The sequence below is a fragment of the Crinia signifera genome, chromosome 7 (genome assembly GCF_055691185.1).
Source record: "Crinia signifera chromosome 7, ASM5569118v1, whole genome shotgun sequence".
NCBI classification, from domain to species: domain Eukaryota; kingdom Metazoa; phylum Chordata; class Amphibia; order Anura; family Myobatrachidae; genus Crinia; species Crinia signifera.
In genome coordinates, this window is record NC_139223.1 from 157,376,190 (window position 1) to 157,386,824 (window position 10,635).

At 43.1% G+C, this 10,635-nt stretch overlaps 1 protein-coding gene across 1 annotated transcript in view; it reads left to right on the plus strand.

The window, feature by feature from the left end:
• KCNJ3 (potassium inwardly rectifying channel subfamily J member 3) overlaps positions 1–10,635 on the plus strand; it is a 237,086-nt gene that overhangs the window by 15,438 nt on the left and 211,013 nt on the right. The gene's annotated exons all lie outside the window — the stretch shown is intronic.

Consider the following 10,635-nt stretch of genomic DNA (forward strand, 5'->3'; position numbering starts at 1 on the left):
ATAAGTAAAGATTTAACAATTGTGTGAAATTTCAGGAATTTTCCCACTGATATTTTATATGAGAGGCTGTAAATCACACACGCTCTATCTGTACCAGATCTGGGATCACCCCAGTTACAGGCGACAAGGTCCATTGCTGCTGAATGCTTTGTCGCCTGTAACTGAGAATTGGTTAGGATTTATTTTATGTCTCGGGGAGGTATTCACATTCACATTGACTTCAGTGCTGCTGTACAGCCTTGAGGCAGGGTGCTCCTGAGTTCTTGCTGTGCTGCAGGATATTTTGATGCTGAGGACTTGGAAAGAGAACATGTATCTGTTAGATTAGATAGGGCCTGATTCAAAGGTGTCTGAAGAATTGCCAATCATGCGAGGGGACGCGGTACATGTGGTACACTTTGATGGCAAATGAATCAACTGTTTCGGATTTCAGAATCATCTATACACTGATGATACTTAAATCTATCTTTCCTCCCCGGAATTGTCACCATCAGTATTGCTCTGTGTCTCTGAATGTCTTTCTGCCATTTCATCTTGGATATCATCTCGCCACCTCAAACTCAACATTTCCAAAACAGACCTAATTCTATTCCCACCAGCCAAGAGTAGTTACCAACCTGATATCTGTCACTGTTGAGAACACAACAATTAATCCTACTCCACAAGCTCGCTGCCTAGGGGTCATCCTCTACTCTGAGCTGTCCTTTATTCCTCACATTCAATCTGTCTCTAAATCTTGTTACATGCATCTAAAAGACAAATCTAAAATTCATCCGTACCTTACACAAGACACTGCAAAAATTCTAATCCATGCACTCATTATATCCCACATTGATTATTGCAATGGCTTCAGTGGCGTAACTATAAATTATGCTCCCCCAAGCCAAAATATTTTTTGGCGCCCCCCCCCCCCCCCCCCATCCCAGTGAAACTCATTCATGACCACTCATAATATATTGACCCCCCCCTTACTATCTATAATCCCCCAAGCCTTAAAAATGTATGTATCCCACTCACCCCCCACCCTTTGTTTATTTTACACTAATTTTTCCCCTCCCTTCTGTCTTTATAAACTGATGGTTACTGACCTCTAAAAGTACAGGAGCATTCTCCAGCTCCTAGTCTCCACAGCCCCAGCGTCTGGTGAATATCAACAGCAGCAGATTCCTGCCGCCAACCTCCAGCTTCTCAGCGTCTCAGCATCACCAGTGGCCCGGCGCCTGCATCTACTATTAACCACCGGTGCTGCAGCAGCAGCGCCAGTAACGAGAGCTAGCAGCGCACGGGTACAGCCGCACACATAGGAACAACTACTATACTTTTCCCCAGGCATCGTCATTAGGGAAGCGACGGTAGCGCTGCTTGCTTCTGTACTGCAGCGCTGGTGATTACTAGTAGATGCAGGTGCCGGGACTCTGGTGACACTGAGAAGCTGGAGGTTGGCAGTGGGAAGCTGCGTCTGCTAAGAGTGAGAAACCGAGGAGCTGCAGAAGAATGAAGACTCACTCGTTGCGGTGCTGCTGCTGACAGGGAGTACAGGTAATTAGATCCTGACTCTCCGTGCGGGAGCCGGCGCCCACGCAGCCCCCGCTCCCCCAAGCAGTGGCGGGGGCTGCCTTACACAAGTTACGCCAGTGAATGGCTTCCTTACCGGTCTTCCTAAGAAAAGACTCTCACCACTACAATCCATTTTGAATGCAGCTGCTAGGCTGATCTTCCTGGCTAGACGTCCATCGTCTGCTGATCCGCTCTGCCAGTCCCTCCACTGGTTGCCTGTATATTACTGCATTCAATCTAAAATACTTCTACTTACTTACAGAGTCATTACTCGGACTACACCGACTTACTGTATATCTCTTCGCTTATTTCAAAATATATCCCCACCCGGCCTCTCCGCTCTGCATCAGATCTGCATTTCTTATACACACTCATTACTAGTTCCCACTTACACTTGCAGGATTTTGGTCGGACAGCACCCAGCTTATGGAATGCCCTTCCACGCACATTAAGACTCTCTTCTAGCCTTCAAACTATCAAGCGTTCCCTGAAAACTCACCTCTTCAGGCAGCCTATCATATTCAGGACCCCACATAACCTCCAGTAGCATTCAGATCTAATTGCATCCCATCAGGACTGTCTTGTAATCTGGTGGGACTGCCATGCTATGGAATTCTATCCTTATGTACCCCTCCTATTATCCCTATAGATTGTAAGCTTGCGAGCAGGGCCCTCCTACCTCCATGTCGGTTTGTTTCTACGCAGTTTGTTTTATCACTGTTCCAATTGTAAAGCGCAACCGAATATGTGACGTTCGCTATATAAGAAAGTGTAAACAAGTAAATAAATGGTGTCCATGTCGACTTTGTCGGGGAAAAACCTCATGTCGACCTTTTGACTGTCAACCTTTCCATTGTCAACCTAAGGCTTGTGTTGACCTTCCAACCCTGTTGACAGTAGCCATGTCAACCTACTTCATGTATCGACCTAAGCCATGTCAACCTTTATTGGTCAACCCAATGCATGTCGACCTAATATGGGTCGAAGCAATGACCCATACCCACCGCTCATGCACATAAGTAATAACATCAGGTGCACAATGATTGGACCTCTGAGCAACCCTATGCTGTCTGAGATGGACTGGCTCATATAATACGCTGCAAATGAAAATGCCCTTACATAGCTCCATGTGTACGGGCCATAGTGATAGCAATGCGCGGCCCAGTGGTCAGGACCAGTGTTCTAACGGGAGAACACTGGCCCTGACAGATCGCTCAGCACACAGCACTGACACAAAAAATTCCCAGATACATTGCTTGCTTTTAGGTGCTGCAGGTCCTGGAACTTATCCCAGATTCTGTGGGTTAATGCCCCAGCACAGTTTATATACTGGGCAAGATAAAGGGTCTCTAATTGAATAGCTACGGGTTCGTAAAAGTGAATTCCCACCATAGCTAGAAATGGTCACATCTGATTAATTGCACAAAGTACTGCAACACATTTTGAACATTAAGGCAAACTAGTTTTATTTATAAACAAGGCAAAAAAAAACAAAAAAAACTTTTTTCCTCTTCTTGTGTTTGCCCCTGTACTCATAGTGGAGAAACCACTTCAGCTATAATAATTAAGAAACACTTGTCTGATCCTTTCTGTGAATGTGGTATTCATTACTGTATAGTAATACCACTTTGACACTGCCTAAACGTTTTAAAAAACTGTATTTTAAAACGGTATTTAAAACGGGTCTGAGCCTTGACATTGCAGTAGATTACCATTTTAAATACCATTCGCATCAGTCAACCCGTTTAATCCCCTCAACACTTTTCAAGGCAGAATGCAGGGGACAGCCTATCACAGGTCTGTAGTCTGTTGTTTTTTGCTAAATACCGTTTCAGAGCCATTCTCACTGCATAAAAAACGTCTCTGAAACGTGTAGCTTTTTAAACGTTTTGAAATACCGGTTATCTTTAACCGGTAAATCAACTCTGGCGCTTTCCCACTGCAGTCTTAAACGTGCTGAAATGTGAAAAAAACGGCAATATACCGTTTTACAAGTGCGGTGTGAAAGGGGTATAAATAATCACCAGCATAACAATACATTTCTCAAAACAAAAATGGGCGGTGTTGCCTTTTGCAACCAATCAGATGCTAGTTGTTGATTATCTAGCACAGTGGTTCTCAAACTGTGGGTCCTGACCCCAAAGTGGGTCTCGACCTTCTCAGCATGGGGTCGCGACTCCATGTTGCTGACCATCAGGCTGATGACTTTTCTACTCTGTCAGTGATTCAAGGAGTCTGAAAACTCTGTTGAATTGTCTGTTATGTTAGGCTCCTCCCATCATTTTGTGCCTCCACATTGCTGCCATGTATGTGCTGTCTGCTGACTACACATGTGATGTGATGACCTTCTGCAGTCACTTGCTGGGGTCCTGTCATTATTTTTATTGTCTCATGGGGTCCCAGAGCAAAATAGTTTGAGGACTTAGATTCTAGCACATTGTAGAAAATTATAGCTATATTGTAATTGGTTTCTATTGAACAGCACCTCCGTTATTCTTTTTTTGTTTTTATTTTAGTAGAAGTTTTTTAACAACTAACTCCAAAGCCTCAGTAAAGTTTAATTAATAAATAATAATGATCTAATAATATAAATGTATAACTTATATATATACACAGTCATTTTGTTATAGACAATACAAATATTAGTAATAATATATTGATGCAACTGTCAGCAATGCAATAAGTACTAAGCCAGATAAAACATTGTGCCGCAAATTCAATAATACTACAATATAATTAGATAAAGCACAGAACAGGACTTAAATTTTTGCTTCTAGATACATGAACAGTCCCCAAATTTGGATTGGGCAGTCTTTAGGTTGACACCAAATAGTTAACGTACAAAGGTTGACAGATGAAAGTGCAATAGTGCTTAAGATTGTCAACAGTATATAAAGGTTTGACATGACACTGTATCTACCAATACTTAGATGGAGTAACCTGGGATGATTTTATTGAGCCCAATGACAGGGGGTATGGTATAACTCACCAACAGTCGGGATTCCGGCAGTTGTTTCTCTGACAACGGAATCCTGTCAGGAGCCCGACAGGGGGGTGAGCGCATTCAAGTTACATCCATTAGTGGACTATTAAAAATTAAATTTTTGAAGGCATTTTTTCCACACCTGCCCTAAACCTTTGCACAGTAGAGGTTGAGTATCCCGTATCCAAAATGCTCGGGAGAATTTTGGATAACGGATTATTCCGTATTTTGGAATATTTTAATATTTCAATGATGTATTTTGAAGTATCTTGCATTTATACTGTAGAAACACATCAACCACATTAAATGCACACATTTATATTTTATTTGTTCAAAAAAACAAGGTTTCAAAACATGAAACAAAATTTGTGTACTATCTCAGATATTGAATTTGAATGCTAAGTAATCATTTTCTTGTACATATATAGTACAGGTTGAGTATCCCGTATCCGAGTATCCGTTATCCGAATTATTCCGAAAACCATACATTCCAGAAAGTGACATTTTTTTTTTTTTTGCTAAAAACTCACTGGGGACATTTGTAACATCACTACTGGTGACATGATATGTAACTGGCACTATATATGTGCAAGAAAATGATTGCTTGGCATTTAAATTCAATATCTGAGATAGTACACAAATTTTGTTTCCTGTTTTGAAACCTTGTTTTTTGAACAAATAAAATATATTTGTGTGTATTTTATGTGGTAATAAAATATATTTGTGTGTATTTTATGTGTTTATACAGCATAAATGCAAGATACTTCAAAATACATCATTGAAATATTAAAATATTCCAAAATACGGAATAATCCGTTATCCAAAATTCTCCTGGTCCCGAGCATTTTGGATACGGGATACTCAACCTGTACCAGTTACATGTCATGTCCTCAGTAGTGCTGTTACAAATGTCCCCAGTGAGTTTTTAGCAAAAAAAATGTTTTCTTTTTGGAGTGTATGGTTTTCGGATAACGGATATTCGGATACATGATACTCAACCTGTACTGTATATCACCAGGTCAGGGGATTTCTGTTTGGATTAACATTCAGGCAGTGGCGGTTTTTACCTATGAGCTGCAGGGCTGCAGCCCCACCCAGGTAAAATCCGCCACTCTCTGCCTAAAGTGAAGCCAGATGCAGTCTATGAGACTGCACTGGCTTCACTGTGACTGACAGTGACTTCCTATTGGAAGTCCAACCTGTCAGTCACTCGAGGCATCCCATCAGGTGGTGTTCCCTCCCTCCGGGATGCCTCTCTCTGCGCAAATGCTGGGCAACCCCCAAAACGGGTTCTGCGCATGCGCAGTACCGCGGACCATACTGCGCATGCGCCAGAACCCGGGGACCCGATCAAGCCACCGGGGCTGTTGCAATGGCAGCCCTCAGAGGCTTGGGCCAGCGCATGCGCAGTATGTAAGAAGTTACTGCGCATGCGATGGCTCCATGCAGGGGACTCGGGAGCGCACGCAGCCGGGGAGCATGGCGGTGGACGGGGACGGCAGCGGAGGGGGGGGGGGGGGGGCGCATTGCGGCAGCTCCCCTCCTCTATACTGGTAAGAGCCACCACTGCATTTAGGCTATTATATTTCTAGACAGTAATGTCATTAAGGCCGTGGGCATTAACAGGAAGAGCAATACTGGAAATGTAATAGAAACATAGAAACATAGAATTTGACGGCAGATAAGAACCACTTGGCCCATCTAGTCTGCCCCTTTTTTTAAACATGTTACCTCAAACCATATTTGATCCTTATTTTTTTGTAAGGATATCAATATGCCTATCCCAAGCATGTTTAAATTGTACTACTGTATTTGCGTCTACCACCTCTGATGGTTGGCTATTCCACTTATCTACTACTCTTTCTGTGAAGTAATTCTTCCTCACATTTCCCCTGAATCTTCCTCCCTCTAGTTTCAGTGCATGTCCTCGTGTTCTGTTGCTCCTCTTCCTGTGAAGAATGTCTCCCACCTGTACCTTGTTAAAACCCTTGATATATTTGAAAGTTTCTATCATGTCCCCCTTTCCCTTCTCTGCTCTAAAGTATACATATTAAGATCTTTTAGTCTTTCCTGGTACGTTTTGTGATGTAGGCTATGCACCATTTTAGTTGCTCTTCTTTGTACAGTCTCTAATGCAGTGGTTCCCAAACTGTGTGCCGTGGCTCCCTGGGGTGCCTCGGGACACTTGCAGGGGTGCCACGGGTTGGTGGACCAGGACCAACTCAAATTATTTATGGTCAATTATTTATGGACAAAACCAGTGCTGGTGGCTGCCAATCATAAAATGTGTGCCCTTTACCACATAACTGAACCTAAGAAGCACATTTAAACACAATCTACTTAATTTTAATTTTTTTTATTGGGCCTAGGGGTGCCGTGGATACCCCGTGGATACTCTAGGGTGCCGTGATTTGAAAAAGATTGGGAACCCCTGCTCTAATGTATTTATATCCTTCTGGAGATATGGCCTCCAGAACTGAACACAATACTCTAGGTGAGGTCGTACCAATGACCTATACAGTGGCATTATTACTTATTTCTTTCTACTGCTGATACCTCTCCCTATGCCACCAAGCATCTGACTTGCCTTCTTCATTGCTTTGTTACATTGCCTACCTGCTTTTAAGTCCCCTGAAATAGTGACACCTAGATCCCTCTCTTCCTCAGTAGTTTCCATTATAGTGCCATTTATACTATATTTAGTCTTTGGATTTCTGAGACCCAAGTGCAGGATTTTGCATTTTTTGGCATTAAACTGTAGTTGCCATTCTCTTGACCATTTCTCTAATCTACCTAGATCCTCAATCATTTGTTTTACCCCTCCTGGTGTGTCTACCCTGTTGCATACCTTTGTGTCATGTGCAAAAAAGGCACATTTTACCCTCAATTCCATTTGCAATATCACCAATAAAGATATTAAAAAGCACCGGTCCAAGTACAGATCCCTGGTGTACTCCACTTGTAACCTTTCCCTCCTTTGACTGTACTCCGTTTACTACAACTCTCTGTTTTCTGTCCTGCAACCACACTCTTATCCATTCAACTATCTTAGAATCCAATCCCAAGCTTTCAAGTTTATTTAACAGTCTGTGATGTGGGACAGTGTCAAAAGCTTTACTAAAGTCTAGATAAGCTACATCTACAGCCCCACCTTGATCTATTACTTTAGTCACCCAGTCAAAAAAGTCAATAAGGTTTGTTTGACATGATCTTCCCCCAGTAAACCCATGCTGCTTTGGATCCCGTAAATTGCTGGTTTTGAGATATTCTACAACTCTTTGTTTTAAGAGTGTTTCCATCAATTTCCCTACTACTGATGTAACGCTCACTGGTCGATAGTTGCTTACCTCTTCTTTGCTTCCACTTTTGTGCAGTGGGACTACATTCGCTGTTTTGTGACTGGTTGAATAATTCTGTTATTGGTTTTACTAGCTCCCCTTTAAGCTCTTTTAGTATCCTTGGATGTATCCCATCTGGCCCCATTGATTTATCCACTTTCAGTTTTGAGAGTTCTGTGAGGACTTTCTCCTCTGTAAATGTACTTGTCTCTCCCTCAGTTTTTTGACTATACTTGCAACTTAACTGTGGCTCCCTCCCCTCTCTTTCAGCAGTGAATACTGAGCAGAAATAATTATTAATATGCTCTACTATTACATTGTCTCCCTCAAGAAAACTTTCACTCTCTGTCTTCAGTCTAATTATTCCACTTTTTGTTTTTCTCCTTTCACTTATATACCTAAAAAAAGTTTTCCCCCCTTTACCCACTGACTGGGCCATTTTCTCTTCAGCCTGTGCTTTTGCACATCTGATTACCTTCTTAGCCTCCTTCTGTCTAACAAGATACACCTCTTTGTCCTCATTCTTCTGCGTCTGCTTAAATTTCTTAAAGGCCAACTTTTTTTAGTAACTACTTGCTACTTCTTTTGCAAATCACAATGGCTTCCTTTTTCTTGTGTTTTTCCTAACTCTTTATACCGTCTTACTGTGCTGATGCCGCCATTGCAGTAAGCTGGTTAGTTCATTTGGAAGACTTTTATGTTTGTGATGCTTTGAAGGATAAAAAAGATGTGTTTATTTGGTGCAGTACACTGTTATTTGCAGTTATTTATGTTGTTGCCTTTTTCAGCATCACACTGTTCTTATTTTATTGTATTGCGTTTATGGGGTTCTTTATGTTTCTTCTATCTCCTTTGGCCTTTATTTTATCAGCATGCAGAGTAGCTGATAATGGACCATTCCGTCCAAAATAGGTATGGGTCATTAGGTGGACATGCATGGGTCATTAGGTGGACATGACCTAAGCCATGTCGTCTAAAGGTCGACATGGCTTAGGACAACACATCACATAGGTTGACATGCCTAAGGTCGACATGGTTGGAAGGTCGACACAGTTTTTTTGTACCGATAGTCGACATGGACACCGTCTAAGTGTACCGCCTCTCTTCGCATGGCTCGCTACTCTTGCCATGCTTCGGGCACACTATTTTATTCTCCCACAGTGCTGTAGTGGATGGTAATGCATGAGATACCACCTGTCGGCTCCCCCCCCCCCCCCAATTTTTTTTTGTGAAAAACTCATTTTGACCTTTTGAATGTCGACCTTGCCATTGTCAACTTAATGCTTGTGTCGACCTTCCAACCATGTCAACCTTAGGCGAGTGGATCTAAGCCATGTCAGCCTTTAGTGGTCGATTTTAATGCATGTCGTTTGAATAGGTGTCAACTAGGGTGGCCAATCCCGGGATCGAAATCGGCGAATCTCAGGATTTGGCCCCTAAAACGCCAGGATTTTAATCCCGGGATTGGAGTTTCCAATCCCGGGGTTCGGAATTAGACTAATTCCGGGCAGCGTCTGAGTGTGTGCTCAGACGCTGCCCGACTTCTCCCTTCCCCGGCACTGTGGCTCTGCACAGCGTGACGAGGCCAGAGGTCACGCTGCGCAGGCCAAGCAGCTGCACAGCCCTGTCCTGGGCGCGCAGCATGATGATGTCATGCACAGCCCCGTCCTGGGCGCACAGCATGATGATGTCATCACCTGCCTGCCCGCCCACCTCCCGGCTCCTGCTGCTGGCTCGCGGCGTGAAGTGGCCGCCTCCCGTCTGCCCGGCATCAGTAATCGCCCGCCTACCCTCCCAACTTCACCGACCACCCTCCCGGCCGCACCGCACATGTAAGTAAATATGCGGGGCGGCCGGGGCGGGTTTTTTAATTAGGGAAGCCAATCCCGGGAATCCCGGGATTGGGCATTTTTCAATCCCGAATTCCGGGATTGAAAAATGCTCCGGGATTGGCAACCCTAGTGTCAACCCAATGACCGTATCCCCCCAAAATTTCCACCACAGGACTGTTACATCTAAATTTGTACAGGTGTTTGATGCGCACCATGCCATATTCCTTCTTTGATTCAAACCTTTTTTTTTTATCCTTTTAAATTCTCTCTAAATAATTAAATAAATATATTAATACATAAAGCACATAAGGTACACAAATGTTGCTAAGAACTGTGTGGATAAATGTGTAAAAATGGCAAACATCTATTATTTTAAGGACAATTGACATTAATGAATGCTACAGGGAAGAACAAACAACATCTTATAGTAAAAAAAAGACTGTAGAAGCCAGCTTGTCTGGCTGAAAGCAGCATAAACTCACCTGGCTATTGGCAGGAATCCTTAGCTCACACACTTGATCTGGGCCTGGGGGTTCGGCTTGTCTTGATTGACGGGTTGGCTGATTTGAATGACGGTTCAGGATAGGCTGGTTGAGGTCAGAGGTGGAGATTGATGGGGTGATGTTCTTGCTTCCAGAAGATTCTGCCTCTTGCTTCAGGAAACGTTGAGGAGGACTGTTGAGTACAAAGACATTATTATTAATAACTGTCACCGATATTCTATATTTCCTTCTTATTTCTCTCCTAATCTTTCTATATTCTCTATACCCATCTCTTTTCACTTTCACCCCAGTTATCTATACTATCACTGCTAACCTATATTCACCACTTTAAATACCTTCCCCTTTTTCTATATCTATCCTAACATGTCACCAAGGCCTAAGCGCACTGCGGGGGCTCCCGCTAGATACGCTGCGCTTGGTGA